The 26,415-nt window shown below is 46.9% G+C and overlaps 8 non-coding genes and 5 pseudogenes across 8 annotated transcripts; all 13 read left to right on the top strand.

The window, feature by feature from the left end:
- Window positions 1-509: 509 nt before the first annotated feature.
- LOC130337239 (U2 spliceosomal RNA) lies at window positions 510-700 on the top strand. The gene has a single exon (XR_008878174.1). It is a non-coding gene; the product is annotated as a U2 spliceosomal RNA (small nuclear RNA).
- Window positions 701-2,788: 2,088 nt separating this feature from the next.
- LOC130337271 (U2 spliceosomal RNA) lies at window positions 2,789-2,948 on the top strand (annotated as a pseudogene).
- Window positions 2,949-3,604: 656 nt separating this feature from the next.
- LOC130337260 (U2 spliceosomal RNA) lies at window positions 3,605-3,824 on the top strand (annotated as a pseudogene).
- Window positions 3,825-5,925: 2,101 nt separating this feature from the next.
- On the top strand, window positions 5,926-6,085 carry LOC130337261 (U2 spliceosomal RNA; annotated as a pseudogene).
- A 693-nt stretch (window positions 6,086-6,778) lies between these two features.
- Window positions 6,779-6,970, top strand: LOC130337259 (U2 spliceosomal RNA). Its single transcript, XR_008878190.1, has one exon. It is a non-coding gene; the product is annotated as a U2 spliceosomal RNA (small nuclear RNA).
- A 2,077-nt stretch (window positions 6,971-9,047) lies between these two features.
- On the top strand, window positions 9,048-9,238 carry LOC130337238 (U2 spliceosomal RNA). Its single transcript, XR_008878173.1, has one exon. It is a non-coding gene; the product is annotated as a U2 spliceosomal RNA (small nuclear RNA).
- A 2,090-nt stretch (window positions 9,239-11,328) lies between these two features.
- LOC130337237 (U2 spliceosomal RNA) lies at window positions 11,329-11,519 on the top strand. The gene has a single exon (XR_008878172.1). It is a non-coding gene; the product is annotated as a U2 spliceosomal RNA (small nuclear RNA).
- A 2,093-nt stretch (window positions 11,520-13,612) lies between these two features.
- On the top strand, window positions 13,613-13,803 carry LOC130337236 (U2 spliceosomal RNA). Its single transcript, XR_008878171.1, has one exon. It is a non-coding gene; the product is annotated as a U2 spliceosomal RNA (small nuclear RNA).
- Window positions 13,804-15,898: 2,095 nt separating this feature from the next.
- LOC130337235 (U2 spliceosomal RNA) lies at window positions 15,899-16,089 on the top strand. The gene has a single exon (XR_008878170.1). It is a non-coding gene; the product is annotated as a U2 spliceosomal RNA (small nuclear RNA).
- A 2,078-nt stretch (window positions 16,090-18,167) lies between these two features.
- Window positions 18,168-18,358, top strand: LOC130337283 (U2 spliceosomal RNA). The gene has a single exon (XR_008878197.1). It is a non-coding gene; the product is annotated as a U2 spliceosomal RNA (small nuclear RNA).
- Window positions 18,359-20,453: 2,095 nt separating this feature from the next.
- LOC130337234 (U2 spliceosomal RNA) lies at window positions 20,454-20,644 on the top strand. The gene has a single exon (XR_008878169.1). It is a non-coding gene; the product is annotated as a U2 spliceosomal RNA (small nuclear RNA).
- A 2,077-nt stretch (window positions 20,645-22,721) lies between these two features.
- On the top strand, window positions 22,722-22,881 carry LOC130337270 (U2 spliceosomal RNA; annotated as a pseudogene).
- A 693-nt stretch (window positions 22,882-23,574) lies between these two features.
- Window positions 23,575-23,754, top strand: LOC130337251 (U2 spliceosomal RNA; annotated as a pseudogene).
- The last annotated feature ends 2,661 nt before the right edge of the window (window positions 23,755-26,415 follow it).

The raw sequence follows: 26,415 nt of genomic DNA, 5'->3' as shown, positions 1-26,415 counted from the left end.
ACAGCTTTATGAGGAGCATCAGCACTGCTCTGCCTGAGCAGAACCATCACCGCCATAGGTTGTCAAATAACCCGGGTTTAACCCACACAGGTAAGTCCAATGGGGTGCAGGCATGTCCTCTATGCTTACAGCTTCCCGTGGGTGTTGGTTTGATACCGTTTGGGGACAGCCAAGGAGGCATCTGCAGGCAACAAAGGTAGGTGTGTGCTTGTGTGTGTGTTTCCTATGCAGATCCTAAGCCCAGTGTCACATGCAAGTAGGAGGAGTAAGAAGGGTTCCTGGCAAATCCGGGTTATGGATTGCATTTAAAAAGGCCCCGTGGGAGTGCAATGGGCCCCTGTCTTGCTGCTTAGCAATAATGGTATGGGTTTAGGTTCTGCTGTGTGTACTGGTGGTTGACTGCCCCCCAGCCCAGAGTGTGCATGGAAAATTGTCTGGCAGCCTCCCTGACAGCAAGCAGTGATAGTGCCCATGAAGGGCACCTTGTTGGGCCCGCCCCTTTCACGGTTATCGCTTCTCGGCCTTTTGGCTAAGATCAAGTGTAGTATCTGTTCTTATCAGTTTAATATCTGATACGTCCCCTATCTGGGGACCATATATTAAATGGATTTTTGAGAACGGGGGCCGATTTCGAAGCTTGCTTCCGTCGCCCTATGCATTGACCCGATATGGCAGTATCTTCGGGTACAGTGCACCACCCCCTTACAGGGTTAAAAAGAAAGATTCCTACTTTCATTGCTACCTGCTTGCTGGCTAGCCAGCTAGCCAGCCCTGTGGGCCTTGCTGCTGCTGCAGCCAAAAAACAAAAGGTGGTGCTGCTGCTGCTTCTGCTGCTTCTGCTTCTGCTTGTGTCTGGCCGCTGTTGGAGCGTCCAGGCACAGGACTTCTGCTGCTGCTGACTAAATGGCCTCCTTAATTGGATCATTTGAGTAGCCAGCACACCTGTGCAGGTAGGCATGACATGATAGGCAGCTGCCTTGATAGCGGGTGGGTGCTGAATGTTCCTAATTGACAAAATAAGATTAATGCTTATGAAGAAATATAAAATCTCATCCCTTCCCCAATATCGCGCCACACCCCTACCCCTTAATTCCCTGGTTGAACTTGATGGACATATGTCTTTTTTCGACCGTACTAACTATGTAACTATGTAACATAACATGGGGGGGGGGGGGGGTCTCCTGGCTGTTCACACAGGTGTGTCATTGCTGTACATTGACCATGCATTGCTTCTGTGGTATTGCAAAGGCAAAGGACAAATGCTTCCAGCCATCCATTGCACTAATGGATTGGTCATCAGCTGGCTGTCTATGTCCCGCATCAATATAGACCAAAGTACAGAGGGTTAGGCTATGCTATTGTGCACCTACCTGATGCATCAGAAGGTGCGAGGCCCTTGCTAAATTCTGTGCACAGACTTTGAGATCTATACTTTAGACTGTATCTAAACCTGCTCCAACATGGACTGACATTCTGGCCTACTTTCAGCCGATGCGACTTGTCTGTCGCTGAACAGTCGCTTTTTATGTATTCAGCACCTATGTATAATGTTGTAAAAATGCTCTAGAAGCTAAAGTCGCAGAAATGTCACACATATTTGGCCTGCAACTTTCTGTGCGACAAATTCAGACAGGAAAAATCAGTATAAATCCTTAGAAAATTATCCCCCAGTGTCTCCATCTGCTGGCGGTATTGAATAAGCATTGCTGCACTGATGGGGTATGCATTAGACGAAAAAAAAGAAGAAAAAGAAGAATAATACGCCCAGAAAAGAGGCGAAAAGGAGAAAAACGTAAAAAAAACGTGAAAAAAAAGTAAGAGGAAGAGAAGGGAAAAAAAGGTGGAAATGGGTTTAAAAGTGATTTCGGCGGAGAAATATATATATATATATATATATATATATATATATATATATATACGCGCACACACACACATATATATAAACGTATTCTCCGTTGAGATATTGCAGCCGCTGCTGTGTCCAGGCCCAGGAGCCTTAGCACTGTGCTGTGATGTCACTCAATACCACTGACATCACTAGGTGTAAACAACATCTCTCCTTTGCTGTGTATGTGACTATGGAGCTGTTTGGTGATGTCGTCTATTATGGCCTTCATAGAAGCAACAGGAGATGTTGCATCCATCTAGAACCCTCAGAACTACAGTGCTATGATGTCACTCACTTCCACAGGCCTTGCAGAGTGTAAACAACAACAACCCAGCTTTGTTGTGTATGTAACCATAGGGATTTGTGATGTCACCTAGAACCTTCACAGCAGCGACAGCTTTATGAGGAGCATCAGCACTGCTCTGCCTGAGCAGAACCATCACCGCCATAGGTTGTCAAATAACCCGGGTTTAACCACACAGGTAAGTCCAATGGGGTGCAGGCATGTCCTCTATGCTTACAGCTTCCCGTGGGTGTTGGTTTGATACCGTTTGGGGACAGCCAAGGAGGCATCTGCAGGCAACAAAGGTAGGTGTGTGCTTGTGTGTGTGTTTCCTATGCAGATCCTAAGCCCAGTGTCACATGCAAGTAGGAGGAGTAAGAAGGGTTCCTGGCAAATCCGGGTTATGGATTGCATTTAAAAAGGCCCCGTGGGAGTGCAATGGGCCCCTGTCTTGCTGCTTAGCATAATGGTATGGGTTTAGGTTCTGCTGTGTGTACTGGTGGTTGACTGCCCCCCAGCCCAGAGTGTGCATGGAAAATTTTCTGGCAGCCTCCCTGACAGCAAGCAGTGATAGTGCCCATGAAGGGCACCTTGTTGGGCCCGCCCCTTTCACGGTTATCGCTTCTCGGCCTTTTGGCTAAGATCAAGTGTAGTATCTGTTCTTATCAGTTTTCATGCTGGTGGGGATGGGTGCTGCATGGAGGATGCAGGTGTACCAGGGCTTTCCGGGGCTGGTTCTGAGGAATCAGCTCGACGGCTGCCCCGATGTGACCTGTTCCCTCCGGGTCTCGCCATGAGGCTGAGAGGGTCTAGAGCCGAGGTACTTTTGTGCCTCGGGGAGTGGTGACCCCGAGGTGCCGAAACTCACTGGGAGAATAGGCTCACTGAGTTTAAGCACGGGCACCATAATCTCTTCACCTTGTGGCACTCACCTCTTGATTCCCGGCCTTCTGGCTAGGATCAGAGAAATTTTTATAGATCCGGCCGGATGTCCGGGCAGTATATCTGCACACATTCACTTATTTATTTCCTTTTTGTCTCACTGTGTCACCTTTTGCGTGTTGTGTGTTCACAGGATTTGTCAGGATGCGGTAGCCTTCTGGGTGTCCCTCCTGGCGGTCTAGGGGAGGTGTGTGTGGCCATTAGGTTCCGCACCTCCCTGCAAACACCCCGGGTACTCCTGCTTTGGCAGGTACCTACCGTAATCGGCTCTGCGGGCAGATACCTTGGCCAACGCCAAGGGGGATGCCGGGAGCATTTGTGGTCCCCTAGTAGCTTCGGCGAAAAGGGACATCGAACCTGGAACCTCGCAGGTACCTTTTGGTCCGGAGGCGAAGGGTAAGGTTTGTTGGGGGGCCTCTCTCCTATCGGAGAAGGGCTTGCGATAGACCGCATCCTTTGTGCACGTTTTTTTAGTGTAACACGTTTGCACTTTTTCTTGCACTTTGGGTGAATCGAAAGCACGTTCCTCGGCTAATTAAAAAAATAAAAAAAAAAAAATCTGTTCTTATCAGTTTAATATCTGATACGTCCCCTATCTGGGGACCATATATTAAATGGATTTTTGAGAACGGGGGCCGATTTCGAAGCTTGCTTCCGTCGCCCTATGCATTGACCCGATATGGCAGTATCTTCGGGTACAGTGCACCACCCCCTTACAGGGTTATAAAGAAAGATTCCTACTTTCATTGCTACCTGCTTGCTGGCTAGCCAGCTAGCCAGCCCTGTGGGCCTTGCTGCTGCTGCAGCCAAAAAACAAAAGGTGGTGCTGCTGCTGCTTCTGCTGCTTCTGCTTCTGCTTGTGTCTGGCCGCTGTTGGAGCGTCCAGGCACAGGACTTCTGCTGCTGCTGACTAAATGGCCTCCTTAATTGGATCATTTGAGTAGCCAGCACACCTGTGCAGGTAGGGCATGACATGATAGGCAGCTGCCTTGATAGCGGGTGGGTGCTGAATGTTCCTAATTGACAAAATAAGATTAATGCTTATGAAGAAATATAAAATCTCATCCCTTCCCCAATATCGCGCCACACCCCTACCCCTTAATTCCCTGGTTGAACTTGATGGACATATGTCTTTTTTCGACCGTACTAACTATGTAACTATGTAACATAACATGGGGGGGGGGGGGGGGTCTCCTGGCTGTTCACACAGGTGTGTCATTGCTGTACATTGACCATGCATTGCTTCTGTGGTATTGCAAAGGCAAAGACAAATGCTTCCAGCCATCCATTGCACTAATGGATTGGTCATCAGCTGGCTGTCTATGTCCCGCATCAATATAGACCAAAGTACAGAGGGTTAGGCTATGCTATTGTGCACCTACCTGATGCATCAGAAGGTGCGAGGCCCTTGCTAAATTCTGTGCACAGACTTTGAGATCTATACTTTAGACTGTATCTAAACCTGCTCCAACATGGACTGACATTCTGGCCTACTTTCAGCCGATGCGACTTGTCTGTCGCTGAACAGTCGCTTTTTATGTATTCAGCACCTATGTATAATGTTGTAAAAATGCTCTAGAAGCTAAAGTCGCAGAAATGTCACACATATTTGGCCTGCAACTTTCTGTGCGACAAATTCAGACAGGAAAAATCAGTATAAATCCTTAGAAAATTATCCCCCAGTGTCTCCATCTGCTGGCGGTATTGAATAAGCATTGCTGCACTGATGGGGTATGCATTAGACGAAAAAAAAGAAGAAAAAGAAGAATAATACGCCCAGAAAAGAGGCGAAAAGGAGAAAAACGTAAAAAAACGTGAAAAAAAAGTAAGAGGAAGAGAAGGGAAAAAAAGGTGGAAATGGGTTTAAAAGTGATTTCGGCGGAGAAATATATATATATATATATATATATATATATATATATATATATATATATATATACGCGCACACACACACATATATATAAACGTATTCTCCGTTGAGATATTGCAGCCGCTGCTGTGTCCAGGCCCAGGAGCCTTAGCACTGTGCTGTGATGTCACTCAATACCACTGACATCACTAGGTGTAAACAACATCTCTCCTTTGCTGTGTATGTGACTATGGAGCTGTTTGGTGATGTCGTCTATTATGGCCTTCATAGAAGCAACAGGAGATTGTTGCATCCATCTAGAACCCTCAGAACTACAGTGCTATGATGTCACTCACTTCCACAGGCCTTGCAGAGTGTAAACAACAACAACCCAGCTTTGTTGTGTATGTAACCATAGGGATTTGTGATGTCACCTAGAACCTTCACAGCAGCGACAGCTTTATGAGGAGCATCAGCACTGCTCTGCCTGAGCAGAACCATCACCGCCATAGGTTGTCAAATAACCCGGGTTTAACCCACACAGGTAAGTCCAATGGGGTGCAGGCATGTCCTCTATGCTTACAGCTTCCCGTGGGTGTTGGTTTGATACCGTTTGGGGACAGCCAAGGAGGCATCTGCAGGCAACAAAGGTAGGTGTGTGCTTGTGTGTGTGTTTCCTATGCAGATCCTAAGCCCAGTGTCACATGCAAGTAGGAGGAGTAAGAAGGGTTCCTGGCAAATCCGGGTTATGGATTGCATTTAAAAAGGCCCCGTGGGAGTGCAATGGGCCCCTGTCTTGCTGCTTAGCAATAATGGTATGGGTTTAGGTTCTGCTGTGTGTACTGGTGGTTGACTGCCCCCCAGCCCAGAGTGTGCATGGAAAATTGTCTGGCAGCCTCCCTGACAGCAAGCAGTGATAGTGCCCATGAAGGGCACCTTGTTGGGCCCGCCCCTTTCACGGTTATCGCTTCTCGGCCTTTTGGCTAAGATCAAGTGTAGTATCTGTTCTTATCAGTTTTCATGCTGGTGGGGATGGGTGCTGCATGGAGGATGCAGGTGTACCAGGGCTTTCCGGGGCTGGTTCTGAGGAATCAGCTTGACGGCTGCCCCGATGTGACCTGTTCCCTCCGGGTCTCGCCATGAGGCTGAGAGGGTCTAGAGCCGAGGTACTTTTGTGCCTCGGGGAGTGGTGACCCCGAGGTGCCGAAACTCACTGGGAGAATAGACTCACTGAGTTGAAGCACGGGCACCATAATCTCTTCACCTTGTGGCACTCACCTCTTGATTCCCGGCCTTCTGGCTAGGATCAGAGAAATTTTTATAGATCCGGCCGGATGTCCGGGCAGTATATCTGCACACATTCACTTATTTATTTCTTTTTTGTCTCACTGTGTCACTTTTTGCGTGTTGTGTGTTCACAGGATTGGTCAGGATGCGGTAGCCCTTCTGGGTGTCCCTCCTGGCGGTCTAGGGGAGGTGTGTGTGGCCATTAGGTTCCGCACCTCCCTGCAAACACCCCGGGTACTCCTGCTTTGGCAGGGTACCTACCGTAATCGGCTCTGCGGGCAGATACCTTGGCTAACGCCAAGGGGGATGCCGGGAGCATTTGTGGTCCCCTAGTAGCTTCGGCGAAAAGGGACATCGAACCTGGAACCTCGCAGGTACCTTTTGGTCCGGAGGCGAAGGGTAAGGTTTGTTGGGGGGCCTCTCTCCTATCGGAGAAGGGCTTGCGATAGACCGCATCCTTTGTGCACGTTTTTTTAGTGTAACACGTTTGCACTTTTTCTTGCACTTTGGGTGAATCGAAAGCACGTTCCTCGGCTTTAGAAAAAAAAAAAAAAAAAAAAAAAAAAAATCTGTTCTTATCAGTTTAATATCTGATACGTCCCCTATCTGGGGACCATATATTAAATGGATTTTTGAGAACGGGGGCCGATTTCGAAGCTTGCTTCCGTCGCCCTATGCATTGACCCGATATGGCAGTATCTTCGGGTACAGTGCACCACCCCCTTACAGGGTTAAAAAGAAAGATTCCTACTTTCATTGCTACCTGCTTGCTGGCTAGCCAGCTAGCTCGCCCTGTGGGCCTTGCTGCTGCTGCAGCCAAAAAACAAAAGGTGGTGCTGCTGCTGCTTCTGCTGCTTCTGCTTCTGCTTGTGTCTGGCCGCTGTTGGAGCGTCCAGGCACAGGACTTCTGCTGCTGCTGACTAAATGGCCTCCTTAATTGGATCATTTGAGTAGCCAGCACACCTGTGCAGGTAGGGCATGACATGATAGGCAGCTGCCTTGATAGCGGGTGGGTGCTGAATGTTCCTAATTGACAAAATAAGATTAATGCTTATGAAGAAATATAAAATCTCATCCCTTCCCCAATATCGCGCCACACCCCTACCCCTTAATTCCCTGGTTGAACTTGATGGACATATGTCTTTTTTCGACCGTACTAACTATGTAACTATGTAACATAACATGGGGGGGGGGTCTCCTGGCTGTTCACACAGGTGTGTCATTGCTGTACATTGACCATGCATTGCTTCTGTGGTATTGCAAAGGCAAAGACAAATGCTTCCAGCCATCCATTGCACTAATGGATTGGTCATCAGCTGGCTGTCTATGTCCCGCATCAATATAGACCAAAGTACAGAGGGTTAGGCTATGCTATTGTGCACCTACCTGATGCATCAGAAGGTGCGAGGCCCTTGCTAAATTCTGTGCACAGACTTTGAGATCTATGCTTTAGACTGTATCTAAACCTGCTCCAACATGGACTGACATTCTGGCCTACTTTCAGCCGATGCGACTTGTCTGTCGCTGAACAGTCGCTTTTTATGTATTCAGCACCTATGTATAATGTTGTAAAAATGCTCTAGAAGCTAAAGTCGCAGAAATGTCACACATATTTGGCCTGCAACTTTCTGTGCGACAAATTCAGACAGGAAAAATCAGTATAAATCCTTAGAAAATTATCCCCCAGTGTCTCCATCTGCTGGCGGTATTGAATAAGCATTGCTGCACTGATGGGGTATGCATTAGACGAAAAAAAAGAAGAAAAAGAAGAATAATACGGCCAGAAAAGAGGCGAAAAGGAGAAAAACGTAAAAAAACGTGAAAAAAAAGTAAGAGGAAGAGAAGGGAAAAAAAGGTGGAAATGGGTTTAAAAGTGATTTCGGCGGAGAAATATATATATATATATATATATATATATATATACACGCGCACACACACACATATATATAAACGTATTCTCCGTTGAGATATTGCAGCCGCTGCTGTGTCCAGGCCCAGGAGCCTTAGCACTGTGCTGTGATGTCACTCAATACCACTGACATCACTAGGTGTAAACAACATCTCTCCTTTGCTGTGTATGTGACTATGGAGCTGTTTGGTGATGTCGTCTATTATGGCCTTCATAGAAGCAACAGGAGATTGTTGCATCCATCTAGAACCCTCAGAACTACAGTGCTATGATGTCACTCACTTCCACAGGCCTTGCAGAGTGTAAACAACAACAACCCAGCTTTGTTGTGTATGTAACCATAGGGATTTGTGATGTCACCTAGAACCTTCACAGCAGCGACAGCTTTATGAGGAGCATCAGCACTGCTCTGCCTGAGCAGAACCATCACCGCCATAGGTTGTCAAATAACCCGGGTTTAACCCACACAGGTAAGTCCAATGGGGTGCAGGCATGTCCTCTATGCTTACAGCTTCCCGTGGGTGTTGGTTTGATACCGTTTGGGGACAGCCAAGGAGGCATCTGCAGGCAACAAAGGTAGGTGTGTGCTTGTGTGTGTGTTTCCTATGCAGATCCTAAGCCCAGTGTCACATGCAAGTAGGAGGAGTAAGAAGGGTTCCTGGCAAATCCGGGTTATGGATTGCATTTAAAAAGGCCCCGTGGGAGTGCAATGGGCCCCTGTCTTGCTGCTTAGCAATAATGGTATGGGTTTAGGTTCTGCTGTGTGTACTGGTGGTTGACTGCCCCCCAGCCCAGAGTGTGCATGGAAAATTGTCTGGCAGCCTCCCTGACAGCAAGCAGTGATAGTGCCCATGAAGGGCACCTTGTTGGGCCCGCCCCTTTCACGGTTATCGCTTCTCGGCCTTTTGGCTAAGATCAAGTGTAGTATCTGTTCTTATCAGTTTAATATCTGATACGTCCCCTATCTGGGGACCATATATTAAATGGATTTTTGAGAACGGGGGCCGATTTCGAAGCTTGCTTCCGTCGCCCTATGCATTGACCCGATATGGCAGTATCTTCGGGTACAGTGCACCACCCCCTTACAGGGTTAAAAAGAAAGATTCCTACTTTCATTGCTACCTGCTTGCTGGCTAGCCAGCTAGCCAGCCCTGTGGGCCTTGCTGCTGCTGCAGCCAAAAAACAAAAGGTGGTGCTGCTGCTGCTTCTGCTGCTTCTGCTTCTGCTTGTGTCTGGCCGCTGTTGGAGCGTCCAGGCACAGGACTTCTGCTGCTGCTGACTAAATGGCCTCCTTAATTGGATCATTTGAGTAGCCAGCACACCTGTGCAGGTAGGGCATGACATGATAGGCAGCTGCCTTGATAGCGGGTGGGTGCTGAATGTTCCTAATTGACAAAATAAGATTAATGCTTATGAAGAAATATAAAATCTCATCCCTTCCCCAATATCGCGCCACACCCCTACCCCTTAATTCCCTGGTTGAACTTGATGGACATATGTCTTTTTTCGACCGTACTAACTATGTAACTATGTAACATAACATGGGGGGGGGGGGGGGTCTCCTGGCTGTTCACACAGGTGTGTCATTGCTGTACATTGACCATGCATTGCTTCTGTGGTATTGCAAAGGCAAAGACAAATGCTTCCAGCCATCCATTGCACTAATGGATTGGTCATCAGCTGGCTGTCTATGTCCCGCATCAATATAGACCAAAGTACAGAGGGTTAGGCTATGCTATTGTGCACCTACCTGATGCATCAGAAGGTGCGAGGCCCTTGCTAAATTCTGTGCACAGACTTTGAGATCTATACTTTAGACTGTATCTAAACCTGCTCCAACATGGACTGACATTCTGGCCTACTTTCAGCCGATGCGACTTGTCTGTCGCTGAACAGTCGCTTTTTATGTATTCAGCACCTATGTATAATGTTGTAAAAATGCTCTAGAAGCTAAAGTCGCAGAAATGTCACACATATTTGGCCTGCAACTTTCTGTGCGACAAATTCAGACAGGAAAAATCAGTATAAATCCTTAGAAAATTATCCCCCAGTGTCTCCATCTGCTGGCGGTATTGAATAAGCATTGCTGCACTGATGGGGTATGCATTAGACGAAAAAAAAGAAGAAAAAGAAGAATAATACGCCCAGAAAAGAGGCGAAAAGGAGAAAAACGTAAAAAAACGTGAAAAAAAAGTAAGAGGAAGAGAAGGGAAAAAAAGGTGGAAATGGGTTTAAAAGTGATTTCGGCGGAGAAATATATATATATATATATATATATATATATATATATATATATACGCGCACACACACACATATATATAAACGTATTCTCCGTTGAGATATTGCAGCCGCTGCTGTGTCCAGGCCCAGGAGCCTTAGCACTGTGCTGTGATGTCACTCAATACCACTGACATCACTAGGTGTAAACAACATCTCTCCTTTGCTGTGTATGTGACTATGGAGCTGTTTGGTGATGTCGTCTATTATGGCCTTCATAGAAGCAACAGGAGATTGTTGCATCCATCTAGAACCCTCAGAACTACAGTGCTATGATGTCACTCACTTCCACAGGCCTTGCAGAGTGTAAACAACAACAACCCAGCTTTGTTGTGTATGTAACCATAGGGATTTGTGATGTCACCTAGAACCTTCACAGCAGCGACAGCTTTATGAGGAGCATCAGCACTGCTCTGCCTGAGCAGAACCATCACCGCCATAGGTTGTCAAATAACCCGGGTTTAACCCACACAGGTAAGTCCAATGGGGTGCAGGCATGTCCTCTATGCTTACAGCTTCCCGTGGGTGTTGGTTTGATACCGTTTGGGGACAGCCAAGGAGGCATCTGCAGGCAACAAAGGTAGGTGTGTGCTTGTGTGTGTGTTTCCTATGCAGATCCTAAGCCCAGTGTCACATGCAAGTAGGAGGAGTAAGAAGGGTTCCTGGCAAATCCGGGTTATGGATTGCATTTAAAAAGGCCCCGTGGGAGTGCAATGGGCCCCTGTCTTGCTGCTTAGCAATAATGGTATGGGTTTAGGTTCTGCTGTGTGTACTGGTGGTTGACTGCCCCCCAGCCCAGAGTGTGCATGGAAAATTGTCTGGCAGCCTCCCTGACAGCAAGCAGTGATAGTGCCCATGAAGGGCACCTTGTTGGGCCCGCCCCTTTCACGGTTATCGCTTCTCGGCCTTTTGGCTAAGATCAAGTGTAGTATCTGTTCTTATCAGTTTAATATCTGATACGTCCCCTATCTGGGGACCATATATTAAATGGATTTTTGAGAACGGGGGCCGATTTCGAAGCTTGCTTCCGTCGCCCTATGCATTGACCCGATATGGCAGTATCTTCGGGTACAGTGCACCACCCCCTTACAGGGTTAAAAAGAAAGATTCCTACTTTCATTGCTACCTGCTTGCTGGCTAGCCAGCTAGCCAGCCCTGTGGGCCTTGCTGCTGCTGCAGCCAAAAAACAAAAGGTGGTGCTGCTGCTGCTTCTGCTGCTTCTGCTTCTGCTTGTGTCTGGCCGCTGTTGGAGCGTCCAGGCACAGGACTTCTGCTGCTGCTGACTAAATGGCCTCCTTAATTGGATCATTTGAGTAGCCAGCACACCTGTGCAGGTAGGGCATGACATGATAGGCAGCTGCCTTGATAGCGGGTGGGTGCTGAATGTTCCTAATTGACAAAATAAGATTAATGCTTATGAAGAAATATAAAATCTCATCCCTTCCCCAATATCGCGCCACACCCCTACCCCTTAATTCCCTGGTTGAACTTGACGGACATATGTCTTTTTTCGACCGTACTAACTATGTAACTATGTAACATAACATGGGGGGGGGGGGGGGGTCTCCTGGCTGTTCACACAGGTGTGTCATTGCTGTACATTGACCATGCATTGCTTCTGTGGTATTGCAAAGGCAAAGACAAATGCTTCCAGCCATCCATTGCACTAATGGATTGGTCATCAGCTGGCTGTCTATGTCCCACATCAATATAGACCAAAGTACAGAGGGTTAGGCTATGCTATTGTGCACCTACCTGATGCATCAGAAGGTGCGAGGCCCTTGCTAAATTCTGTGCACAGACTTTGAGATCTATACTTTAGACTGTATCTAAACCTGCTCCAACATGGACTGACATTCTGGCCTACTTTCAGCCGATGCGACTTGTCTGTCGCTGAACAGTCGCTTTTTATGTATTCAGCACCTATGTATAATGTTGTAAAAATGCTCTAGAAGCTAAAGTCGCAGAAATGTCACACATATTTGGCCTGCAACTTTCTGTGCGACAAATTCAGACAGGAAAAATCAGTATAAATCCTTAGAAAATTATCCCCCAGTGTCTCCATCTGCTGGCGGTATTGAATAAGCATTGCTGCACTGATGGGGTATGCATTAGACGAAAAAAAAGAAGAAAAAGAAGAATAATACGCCCAGAAAAGAGGCGAAAAGGAGAAAAACGTAAAAAAACGTGAAAAAAAAGTAAGAGGAAGAGAAGGGAAAAAAAGGTGGAAATGGGTTTAAAAGTGATTTCGGCGGAGAAATATATATATATATATATATATATATATATATATATATATATATACGCGCACACACACACATATATATAAACGTATTCTCCGTTGAGATATTGCAGCCGCTGCTGTGTCCAGACCCAGGAGCCTTAGCACTGTGCTGTGATGTCACTCAATACCACTGACATCACTAGGTGTAAACAACATCTCTCCTTTGCTGTGTATGTGACTATGGAGCTGTTTGGTGATGTCGTCTATTATGGCCTTCATAGAAGCAACAGGAGATTGTTGCATCCATCTAGAACCCTCAGAACTACAGTGCTATGATGTCACTCACTTCCACAGGCCTTGCAGAGTGTAAACAACAACAACCCAGCTTTGTTGTGTATGTAACCATAGGGATTTGTGATGTCACCTAGAACCTTCACAGCAGCGACAGCTTTATGAGGAGCATCAGCACTGCTCTGCCTGAGCAGAACCATCACCGCCATAGGTTGTCAAATAACCCGGGTTTAACCCACACAGGTAAGTCCAATGGGGTGCAGGCATGTCCTCTATGCTTACAGCTTCCCGTGGGTGTTGGTTTGATACCGTTTGGGGACAGCCAAGGAGGCATCTGCAGGCAACAAAGGTAGGTGTGTGCTTGTGTGTGTGTTTCCTATGCAGATCCTAAGCCCAGTGTCACATGCAAGTAGGAGGAGTAAGAAGGGTTCCTGGCAAATCCGGGTTATGGATTGCATTTAAAAAGGCCCCGTGGGAGTGCAATGGGCCCCTGTCTTGCTGCTTAGCAATAATGGTATGGGTTTAGGTTCTGCTGTGTGTACTGGTGGTTGACTGCCCCCCAGCCCAGAGTGTGCATGGAAAATTGTCTGGCAGCCTCCCTGACAGCAAGCAGTGATAGTGCCCATGAAGGGCACCTTGTTGGGCCCGCCCCTTTCACGGTTATCGCTTCTCGGCCTTTTGGCTAAGATCAAGTGTAGTATCTGTTCTTATCAGTTTAATATCTGATACGTCCCCTATCTGGGGACCATATATTAAATGGATTTTTGAGAACGGGGGCCGATTTCGAAGCTTGCTTCCGTCGCCCTATGCATTGACCCGATATGGCAGTATCTTCGGGTACAGTGCACCACCCCCTTACAGGGTTAAAAAGAAAGATTCCTACTTTCATTGCTACCTGCTTGCTGGCTAGCCAGCTAGCCAGCCCTGTGGGCCTTGCTGCTGCTGCAGCCAAAAAACAAAAGGTGGTGCTGCTGCTGCTTCTGCTGCTTCTGCTTCTGCTTGTGTCTGGCCGCTGTTGGAGCGTCCAGGCACAGGACTTCTGCTGCTGCTGACTAAACGGCCTCCTTAATTGGATCATTTGAGTAGCCAGCACACCTGTGCAGGTAGGGCATGACATGATAGGCAGCTGCCTTGATAGCGGGTGGGTGCTGAATGTTCCTAATTGACAAAATAAGATTAATGCTTATGAAGAAATATAAAATCTCATCCCTTCCCCAATATCGCGCCACACCCCTACCCCTTAATTCCCTGGTTGAACTTGATGGACATATGTCTTTTTTCGACCGTACTAACTATGTAACTATGTAACATAACATGGGGGGGGGGGGGGGGGGGGTCTCCCGGCTGTTCACACAGGTGTGTCATTGCTGTACATTGACCATGCATTGCTTCTGTGGTATTGCAAAGGCAAAGACAAATGCTTCCAGCCATCCATTGCACTAATGGATTAGTCATCAGCTGGCTGTCTATGTCCCGCATCAATATAGACCAAAGTACAGAGGGTTAGGCTATGCTATTGTGCACCTACCTGATGCATCAGAAGGTGCGAGGCCCTTGCTAAATTCTGTGCACAGACTTTGAGATCTATACTTTAGACTGTATCTAAACCTGCTCCAACATGGACTGACATTCTGGCCTACTTTCAGCCGATGCGACTTGTCTGTCGCTGAACAGTCGCTTTTTATGTATTCAGCACCTATGTATAATGTTGTAAAAATGCTCTAGAAGCTAAAGTCGCAGAAATGTCACACATATTTGGCCTGCAACTTTCTGTGCGACAAATTCAGACAGGAAAAATCAGTATAAATCCTTAGAAAATTATCCCCCAGTGTCTCCATCTGCTGGCGGTATTGAATAAGCATTGCTGCACTGATGGGGTATGCATTAGACGAAAAAAAAGAAGAAAAAGAAGAATAATACGCCCAGAAAAGAGGCGAAAAGGAGAAAAACGTAAAAAAACGTGAAAAAAAAGTAAGAGGAAGAGAAGGGAAAAAAAGGTGGAAATGGGTTTAAAAGTGATTTCGGCGGAGAAATATATATATATATATATATATATATATATATATATATATATACGCGCACACACACACATATATATAAACGTATTCTCCGTTGAGATATTGCAGCCGCTGCTGTGTCCAGGCCCAGGAGCCTTAGCACTGTGCTGTGATGTCACTCAATACCACTGACATCACTAGGTGTAAACAACATCTCTCCTTTGCTGTGTATGTGACTATGGAGCTGTTTGGTGATGTCGTCTATTATGGCCTTCATAGAAGCAACAGGAGATTGTTGCATCCATCTAGAACCCTCAGAACTACAGTGCTATGATGTCACTCACTTCCACAGGCCTTGCAGAGTGTAAACAACAACAACCCAGCTTTGTTGTGTATGTAACCATAGGGATTTGTGATGTCACCTAGAACCTTCACAGCAGCGACAGCTTTATGAGGAGCATCAGCACTGCTCTGCCTGAGCAGAACCATCACCGCCATAGGTTGTCAAATAACCCGGGTTTAACCCACACAGGTAAGTCCAATGGGGTGCAGGCATGTCCTCTATGCTTACAGCTTCCCGTGGGTGTTGGTTTGATACCGTTTGGGGACAGCCAAGGAGGCATCTGCAGGCAACAAAGGTAGGTGTGTGCTTGTGTGTGTGTTTCCTATGCAGATCCTAAGCCCAGTGTCACATGCAAGTAGGAGGAGTAAGAAGGGTTCCTGGCAAATCCGGGTTATGGATTGCATTTAAAAAGGCCCCGTGGGAGTGCAATGGGCCCCTGTCTTGCTGCTTAGCAATAATGGTATGGGTTTAGGTTCTGCTGTGTGTACTGGTGGTTGACTGCCCCCCAGCCCAGAGTGTGCATGGAAAATTGTCTGGCAGCCTCCCTGACAGCAAGCAGTGATAGTGCCCATGAAGGGCACCTTGTTGGGCCCGCCCCTTTCACGGTTATCGCTTCTCGGCCTTTTGGCTAAGATCAAGTGTAGTATCTGTTCTTATCAGTTTAATATCTGATACGTCCCCTATCTGGGGACCATATATTAAATGGATTTTTGAGAACGGGGGCCGATTTCGAAGCTTGCTTCCGTCGCCCTATGCATTGACCCGATATGGCAGTATCTTCGGGTACAGTGCACCACCCCCTTACAGGGTTAAAAAGAAAGATTCCTACTTTCATTGCTACCTGCTTGCTGGCTAGCCAGCTAGCCAGCCCTGTGGGCCTTGCTGCTGCTGCAGCCAAAAAACAAAAGGTGGTGCTGCTGCTGCTTCTGCTGCTTCTGCTTCTGCTTGTGTCTGGCCGCTGTTGGAGCGTCCAGGCACAGGACTTCTGCTGCTGCTGACTAAATGGCCTCCTTAATTGGATCATTTGAGTAGCCAGCACACCTGTGCAGGTAGGGCATGACATGATAGGCAGCTGCCTTGATAGCGGGTGGGTGCTGAATGTTCCTAATTGACAAAATAAGATTAATGCTTATGAAGAAATATAAAATCTCATCCCTTCCCCAATATCGCGCCACACCCCTACCCCTTAATTCCCTGGTTGAACTTGATGGACATATGTCTTTTTTCGACCGTACTAACTATGTAACTATGTAACATAACATGGGGGGGGGGGGGGGTCTCCTGGCTGTTCACACAGGTGTGTCATTGCTGTACATTGACCATGCATTGCTTCTGTGGTATTGCAAAGGCAAAGACAAATGCTTCCAGCCATCCATTGCACTAATGGATTGGTCATCAGCTGGCTGTCTATGTCCCGCATCAATATAGACCAAAGTACAGAGGGTTAGGCTATGCTATTGTGCACCTACCTGATGCATCAGAAGGTGCGAGGCCCTTGCTAAATTCTGTGCACAGACTTTGAGATCTATACTTTAGACTGTATCTAAACCTGCTCCAACATGGACTGACATTCTGGCCTACTTTCAGCCGATGCGACTTGTCTGTCGCTGAACAGTCGCTTTTTATGTATTCAGCACCTATGTATAATGTTGTAAAAATGCTCTAGAAGCTAAAGTCGCAGAAATGTCACACATATTTGGCCTGCAACTTTCTGTGCGACAAATTCAGACAGGAAAAATCAGTATAAATCCTTAGAAAATTATCCCCCAGTGTCTCCATCTGCTGGCGGTATTGAATAAGCATTGCTGCACTGATGGGGTATGCATTAGACGAAAAAAAAGAAGAAAAAGAAGAATAATACGCCCAGAAAAGAGGCGAAAAGGAGAAAAACGTAAAAAAACGTGAAAAAAAAGTAAGAGGAAGAGAAGGGAAAAAAAGGTGGAAATGGGTTTAAAAGTGATTTCGGCGGAGAAATATATATATATATATATATATATATATATACGCGCACACACACACATATATATAAACGTATTCTCCGTTGAGATATTGCAGCCGCTGCTGTGTCCAGGCCCAGGAGCCTTAGCACTGTGCTGTGATGTCACTCAATACCACTGACATCACTAGGTGTAAACAACATCTCTCCTTTGCTGTGTATGTGACTATGGAGCTGTTTGGTGATGTCGTCTATTATGGCCTTCATAGAAGCAACAGGAGATTGTTGCATCCATCTAGAACCCTCAGAACTACAGTGCTATGATGTCACTCACTTCCACAGGCCTTGCAGAGTGTAAACAACAACAACCCAGCTTTGTTGTGTATGTAACCATAGGGATTTGTGATGTCACCTAGAACCTTCACAGCAGCGACAGCTTTATGAGGAGCATCAGCACTGCCCTGCCTGAGCAGAACCATCACCGCCATAGGTTGTCAAATAACCCGGGTTTAACCCACACAGGTAAGTCCAATGGGGTGCAAGCATGTCCTCTATGCTTACAGCTTCCCGTGGGTGTTGGTTTGATACCGTTTGGGGACAGCCAAGGAGGCATCTGCAGGCAACAAAGGTAGGTGTGTGCTTGTGTGTGTGTTTCCTATGCAGATCCTAAGCCCAGTGTCACATGCAAGTAGGAGGAGTAAGAAGGGTTCCTGGCAAATCCGGGTTATGGATTGCATTTAAAAAGGCCCCGTGGGAGTGCAATGGGCCCCTGTCTTGCTGCTTAGCAATAATGGTATGGGTTTAGGTTCTGCTGTGTGTACTGGTGGTTGACTGCCCCCCAGCCCAGAGTGTGCATGGAAAATTGTCTGGCAGCCTCCCTGACAGCAAGCAGTGATAGTGCCCATGAAGGGCACCTTGTTGGGCCCGCCCCTTTCACGGTTATCGCTTCTCGGCCTTTTGGCTAAGATCAAGTGTAGTATCTGTTCTTATCAGTTTAATATCTGATACGTCCCCTATCTGGGGACCATATATTAAATGGATTTTTGAGAACGGGGGCCGCTTTCGAAGCTTGCTTCCGTCGCCCTATGCATTGACCCGATATGGCAGTATCTTCGGGTACAGTGCACCACCCCCTTACAGGGTTAAAAAGAAAGATTCCTACTTTCATTGCTACCTGCTTGCTGGCTAGCCAGCTAGCCAGCCCTGTGGGCCTTGCTGCTGCTGCAGCCAAAAAACAAAAGGTGGTGCTGCTGCTGCTTCTGCTGCTTCTGCTTCTGCTTGTGTCTGGCCGCTGTTGGAGCGTCCAGGCACAGGACTTCTGCTGCTGCTGACTAAATGGCCTCCTTAATTGGATCATTTGAGTAGCCAGCACACCTGTGCAGGTAGGGCATGACATGATAGGCAGCTGCCTTGATAGCGGGTGGGTGCTGAATGTTCCTAATTGACAAAATAAGATTAATGCTTATGAAGAAATATAAAATCTCATCCCTTCCCCAATATCGCGCCACACCCCTACCCCTTAATTCCCTGGTTGAACTTGATGGACATATGTCTTTTTTCGACCGTACTAACTATGTAACTATGTAACATAACATGGGGGGGGGGGGGGGGGGTCTCCTGGCTGTTCACACAGGTGTGTCATTGCTGTACATTGACCATGCATTGCTTCTGTGGTATTGCAAAGGCAAAGACAAATGCTTCCAGCCATCCATTGCACTAATGGATTGGTCATCAGCTGGCTGTCTATGTCCCGCATCAATATAGACCAAAGTACAGAGGGTTAGGCTATGCTATTGTGCACCTACCTGATGCATCAGAAGGTGCGAGGCCCTTGCTAAATTCTGTGCACAGACTTTGAGATCTATACTTTAGACTGTATCTAAACCTGCTCCAACATGGACTGACATTCTGGCCTACTTTCAGCCGATGCGACTTGTCTGTCGCTGAACAGTCGCTTTTTATGTATTCAGCACCTATGTATAATGTTGTAAAAATGCTCTAGAAGCTAAAGTCGCAGAAATGTCACACATATTTGGCCTGCAACTTTCTGTGCGACAAATTCAGACAGGAAAAATCAGTATAAATCCTTAGAAAATTATCCCCCAGTGTCTCCATCTGCTGGCGGTATTGAATAAGCATTGCTGCACTGATGGGGTATGCATTAGACGAAAAAAAAGAAGAAAAAGAAGAATAATACGCCCAGAAAAGAGGCGAAAAGGAGAAAAACGTAAAAAAACGTGAAAAAAAAGTAAGAGGAAGAGAAGGGAAAAAAAGGTGGAAATGGGTTTAAAAGTGATTTCGGCGGAGAAATATATATATATATATATATATATATATATATATATATATATATACGCGCACACACACACATATATATAAACGTATTCTCCGTTGAGATATTGCAGCCGCTGCTGTGTCCAGGCCCAGGAGCCTTAGCACTGTGCTGTGATGTCACTCAATACCACTGACATCACTAGGTGTAAACAACATCTCTCCTTTGCTGTGTATGTGACTATGGAGCTGTTTGGTGATGTCGTCTATTATGGCCTTCATAGAAGCAACAGGAGATTGTTGCATCCATCTAGAACCCTCAGAACTACAGTGCTATGATGTCACTCACTTCCACAGGCCTTGCAGAGTGTAAACAACAACAACCCAGCTTTGTTGTGTATGTAACCATAGGGATTTGTGATGTCACCTAGAACCTTCACAGCAGCGACAGCTTTATGAGGAGCATCAGCACTGCTCTGCCTGAGCAGAACCATCACCGCCATAGGTTGTCAAATAACCCGGGTTTAACCCACACAGGTAAGTCCAATGGGGTGCAGGCATGTCCTCTATGCTTACAGCTTCCCGTGGGTGTTGGTTTGATACCGTTTGGGGACAGCCAAGGAGGCATCTGCAGGCAACAAAGGTAGGTGTGTGCTTGTGTGTGTGTTTCCTATGCAGATCCTAAGCCCAGTGTCACATGCAAGTAGGAGGAGTAAGAAGGGTTCCTGGCAAATCCGGGTTATGGATTGCATTTAAAAAGGCCCCGTGGGAGTGCAATGGGCCCCTGTCTTGCTGCTTAGCAATAATGGTATGGGTTTAGGTTCTGCTGTGTGTACTGGTGGTTGACTGCCCCCCAGCCCAGAGTGTGCATGGAAAATTGTCTGGCAGCCTCCCTGACAGCAAGCAGTGATAGTGCCCATGAAGGGCACCTTGTTGGGCCCGCCCCTTTCACGGTTATCGCTTCTCGGCCTTTTGGCTAAGATCAAGTGTAGTATCTGTTCTTATCAGTTTAATATCTGATACGTCCCCTATCTGGGGACCATATATTAAATGGATTTTTGAGAACGGGGGCCGATTTCGAAGCTTGCTTCCGTCGCCCTATGCATTGACCCGATATGGCAGTATCTTCGGGTACAGTGCACCACCCCCTTACAGGGTTAAAAAGAAAGATTCCTACTTTCATTGCTACCTGCTTGCTGGCTAGCCAGCTAGCCAGCCCTGTGGGCCTTGCTGCTGCTGCAGCCAAAAAACAAAAGGTGGTGCTGCTGCTGCTTCTGCTGCTTCTGCTTCTGCTTGTGTCTGGCCGCTGTTGGAGCGTCCAGGCACAGGACTTCTGCTGCTGCTGACTAAATGGCCTCCTTAATTGGATCATTTGAGTAGCCAGCACACCTGTGCAGGTAGGGCATGACATGATAGGCAGCTGCCTTGATAGCGGGTGGGTGCTGAATGTTCCTAATTGACAAAATAAGATTAATGCTTATGAAGAAATATAAAATCTCATCCCTTCCCCAATATCGCGCCACACCCCTACCCCTTAATTCCCTGGTTGAACTTGATGGACATATGTCTTTTTTCGACCGTACTAACTATGTAACTATGTAACATAACATGGGGGGGGGGGGGGTCTCCTGGCTGTTCACACAGGTGTGTCATTGCTGTACATTGACCATGCATTGCTTCTGTGGTATTGCAAAGGCAAAGACAAATGCTTCCAGCCATCCATTGCACTAATGGATTGGTCATCAGCTGGCTGTCTATGTCCCGCATCAATATAGACCAAAGTACAGAGGGTTAGGCTATGCTATTGTGCACCTACCTGATGCATCAGAAGGTGCGAGGCCCTTGCTAAATTCTGTGCACAGACTTTGAGATCTATACTTTAGACTGTATCTAAACCTGCTCCAACATGGACTGACATTCTGGCCTACTTTCAGCCGATGCGACTTGTCTGTCGCTGAACAGTCGCTTTTTATGTATTCAGCACCTATGTATAATGTTGTAAAAATGCTCTAGAAGCTAAAGTCGCAGAAATGTCACACATATTTGGCCTGCAACTTTCTGTGCGACAAATTCAGACAGGAAAAATCAGTATAAATCCTTAGAAAATTATCCCCCAGTGTCTCCATCTGCTGGCGGTATTGAATAAGCATTGCTGCACTGATGGGGTATGCATTAGACGAAAAAAAAGAAGAAAAAGAAGAATAATACGCCCAGAAAAGAGGCGAAAAGGAGAAAAACGTAAAAAAACGTGAAAAAAAAGTAAGAGGAAGAGAAGGGAAAAAAAGGTGGAAATGGGTTTAAAAGTGATTTCGGCGGAGAAATATATATATATATATATATATATATATATACGCGCACACACACACATATATATAAACGTATTCTCCGTTGAGATATTGCAGCCGCTGCTGTGTCCAGGCCCAGGAGCCTTAGCACTGTGCTGTGATGTCACTCAATACCACTGACATCACTAGGTGTAAACAACATCTCTCCTTTGCTGTGTATGTGACTATGGAGCTGTTTGGTGATGTCGTCTATTATGGCCTTCATAGAAGCAACAGGAGATTGTTGCATCCATCTAGAACCCTCAGAACTACAGTGCTATGATGTCACTCACTTCCACAGGCCTTGCAGAGTGTAAACAACAACAACCCAGCTTTGTTGTGTATGTAACCATAGGGATTTGTGATGTCACCTAGAACCTTCACAGCAGCGACAGCTTTATGAGGAGCATCAGCACTGCCCTGCCTGAGCAGAACCATCACCGCCATAGGTTGTCAAATAACCCGGGTTTAACCCACACAGGTAAGTCCAATGGGGTGCAAGCATGTCCTCTATGCTTACAGCTTCCCGTGGGTGTTGGTTTGATACCGTTTGGGGACAGCCAAGGAGGCATCTGCAGGCAACAAAGGTAGGTGTGTGCTTGTGTGTGTGTTTCCTATGCAGATCCTAAGCCCAGTGTCACATGCAAGTAGGAGGAGTAAGAAGGGTTCCTGGCAAATCCGGGTTATGGATTGCATTTAAAAAGGCCCCGTGGGAGTGCAATGGGCCCCTGTCTTGCTGCTTAGCAATAATGGTATGGGTTTAGGTTCTGCTGTGTGTACTGGTGGTTGACTGCCCCCCAGCCCAGAGTGTGCATGGAAAATTGTCTGGCAGCCTCCCTGACAGCAAGCAGTGATAGTGCCCATGAAGGGCACCTTGTTGGGCCCGCCCCTTTCACGGTTATCGCTTCTCGGCCTTTTGGCTAAGATCAAGTGTAGTATCTGTTCTTATCAGTTTTCATGCTGGTGGGGATGGGTGCTGCATGGAGGATGCAGGTGTACCAGGGCTTTCCGGGGCTGGTTCTGAGGAATCAGCTCGACGGCTGCCCCGATGTGACCTGTTCCCTCCGGGTCTCGCCATGAGGCTGAGAGGGTCTAGAGCCGAGGTACTTTTGTGCCTCGGGGAGTGGTGACCCCGAGGTGCCGAAACTCACTGGGAGAATAGACTCACTGAGTTGAAGCACGGGCACCATAATCTCTTCACCTTGTGGCACTCACCTCTTGATTCCCGGCCTTCTGGCTAGGATCAGAGAAATTTTTATAGATCCGGCCGGATGTCCGGGCAGTATATCTGCACACATTCACTTATTTATTTCTTTTTTGTCTCACTGTGTCACTTTTTGCGTGTTGTGTGTTCACAGGATTTGTCAGGATGCGGTAGCCCTTCTGGGTGTCCCTCCTGGCGGTCTAGGGGAGGTGTGTGTGGCCATTAGGTTCCGCACCTCCCTGCAAACACCCCGGGTACTCCTGCTTTGGCAGGGTACCTACCGTAATCGGCTCTGCGGGCAGATACCTTGGCCAACGCCAAGGGGGATGCCGGGAGCATTTGTGGTCCCCTAGTAGCTTCAGCGAAAAGGGACATCGAACCTGGAACCTCGCAGGTACCTTTTGGTCCGGAGGCGAAGGGTAAGGTTTGTTGGGGGGCCTCTCTCCTATCGGAGAAGGGCTTGCGATAGACCGCATCCTTTGTGCACGTTTTTTTAGTGTAACACGTTTGCACTTTTTCTTGCACTTTGGGTGAATCGAAAGCACGTTCCTCGGCTTTAAAAAAAAAAAAAAAAAATCTGTTCTTATCAGTTTAATATCTGATACGTCCCCTATCTGGGGACCATATATTAAATGGATTTTTGAGAACGGGGGCCGATTTCGAAGCTTGCTTCCGTCGCCCTATGCATTGACCCGATATGGCAGTATCTTCGGGTACAGTGCACCACCCCCTTACAGGGTTAAAAAGAAAGATTCCTACTTTCATTGCTACCTGCTTGCTGGCTAGCCAGCTAGCCAGCCCTGTGGGCCTTGCTGCTGCTGCTGCCAAAAAACAAAAGGTGGTGCTGCTGCTGCTTCTGCTGCTTCTGCTTCTGCTTGTGTCTGGCCGCTGTTGGAGCGTCCAGGCACAGGACTTCTGCTGCTGCTGACTAAATGGCCTCCTTAATTGGATCATTTGAGTAGCCAGCACACCTGTGCAGGTAGGGCATGACATGATAGGCAGCTGCCTTGATAGCGGGTGGGTGCTGAATGTTCCTAATTGACAAAATAAGATTAATGCTTATGAAGAAATATAAAATCTCATCCCTTCCCCAATATCGCGCCACACCCCTACCCCTTAATTCCCTGGTTGAACTTGATGGACATATGTCTTTTTTCGACCGTACTAACTATGTAACTATGTAACATAACATGGGGGGGGGGGGGGGTCTCCTGGCTGTTCACACAGGTGTGTCATTGCTGTACATTGACCATGCATTGCTTCTGTGGTATTGCAAAGGCAAAGACAAATGCTTCCAGCCATCCATTGCACTAATGGATTGGTCATCAGCTGGCTGTCTATGTCCCGCATCAATATAGACCAAAGTACAGAGGGTTAGGCTATGCTATTGTGCACCTACCTGATGCATCAGAAGGTGCGAGGCCCTTGCTAAATTCTGTGCACAGACTTTGAGATCTATACTTTAGACTGTATCTAAACCTGCTCCAACATGGACTGACATTCTGGCCTACTTTCAGCCGATGCGACTTGTCTGTCGCTGAACAGTCGCTTTTTATGTATTCAGCACCTATGTATAATGTTGTAAAAATGCTCTAGAAGCTAAAGTCGCAGAAATGTCACACATATTTGGCCTGCAACTTTCTGTGCGACAAATTCAGACAGGAAAAATCAGTATAAATCCTTAGAAAATTATCCCCCAGTGTCTCCATCTGCTGGCGGTATTGAATAAGCATTGCTGCACTGATGGGGTATGCATTAGACGAAAAAAAAGAAGAAAAAGAAGAATAATACGCCCAGAAAAGAGGCGAAAAGGAGAAAAACGTAAAAAAACGTGAAAAAAAAGTAAGAGGAAGAGAAGGGAAAAAAAGGTGGAAATGGGTTTAAAAGTGATTTCGGCGGAGAAATATATATATATATATATATATATATATATATATATATATATATACGCGCACACACACACATATATATAAACGTATTCTCCGTTGAGATATTGCAGCCGCTGCTGTGTCCAGACCCAGGAGCCTTAGCACTGTGCTGTGATGTCACTCAATACCACTGACATCACTAGGTGTAAACAACATCTCTCCTTTGCTGTGTATGTGACTATGGAGCTGTTTGGTGATGTCGTCTATTATGGCCTTCATAGAAGCAACAGGAGATTGTTGCATCCATCTAGAACCCTCAGAACTACAGTGCTATGATGTCACTCACTTCCACAGGCCTTGCAGAGTGTAAACAACAACAACCCAGCTTTGTTGTGTATGTAACCATAGGGATTTGTGATGTCACCTAGAACCTTCACAGCAGCGACAGCTTTATGAGGAGCATCAGCACTGCTCTGCCTGAGCAGAACCATCACCGCCATAGGTTGTCAAATAACCCGGGTTTAACCCACACAGGTAAGTCCAATGGGGTGCAGGCATGTCCTCTATGCTTACAGCTTCCCGTGGGTGTTGGTTTGATACCGTTTGGGGACAGCCAAGGAGGCATCTGCAGGCAACAAAGGTAGGTGTGTGCTTGTGTGTGTGTTTCCTATGCAGATCCTAAGCCCAGTGTCACATGCAAGTAGGAGGAGTAAGAAGGGTTCCTGGCAAATCCGGGTTATGGATTGCATTTAAAAAGGCCCCGTGGGAGTGCAATGGGCCCCTGTCTTGCTGCTTAGCAATAATGGTATGGGTTTAGGTTCTGCTGTGTGTACTGGTGGTTGACTGCCCCCCAGCCCAGAGTGTGCATGGAAAATTGTCTGGCAGCCTCCCTGACAGCAAGCAGTGATAGTGCCCATGAAGGGCACCTTGTTGGGCCCGCCCCTTTCACGGTTATCGCTTCTCGGCCTTTTGGCTAAGATCAAGTGCAGTTTGCTCTGGTCTGGCCAGAGGGTGCGATCTCTGGGTTTACCCAGTTGCCGGAGGAAGATTTTTTTCACTGTGGTCCTGTACCGACAGATTATCATCTGGAAGAATGGCTGGAGTAAAGAATACTATCCGCATGGAGGTGGATCCTGCAAGTTCCAAGAACAACATGGTTTATCTGGTGAGAGACATCATTATGGAGAAGATTGGAGTGGACAAGGCTGAAATCTTCAGTGTTAATGAGTCTCCCCGCAGGGGCTCCTATGAGGTAACCTTTGTGGATGAGGGCAGGTGTTTGCATGTGTATGAATACTTAAGGAATCTCAGCAATGAGCCCTTGCTGGTTGGGGTGAAGATTACTCCACTGTTTGGTCTGCAGGAAAAAACTGTGATAGTGCATGTGCATAATCCTTACACAGATGTGGAAATTATTAAGAACTTTTTGCACAAGTACTGTGACTATGTGAAGGGTGGAGAGAAACAGACGAATGTACTGGGGATTTTTAACTGCAATTATAAGTTTGTGGTTAAATTAAAA

Source organism: Hyla sarda, unplaced genomic scaffold (genome assembly GCF_029499605.1).
Source record: "Hyla sarda isolate aHylSar1 unplaced genomic scaffold, aHylSar1.hap1 scaffold_493, whole genome shotgun sequence".
NCBI lineage: Eukaryota > Metazoa > Chordata > Amphibia > Anura > Hylidae > Hyla > Hyla sarda.
This window is presented reverse-complemented; position numbering and strand designations above follow the sequence as displayed.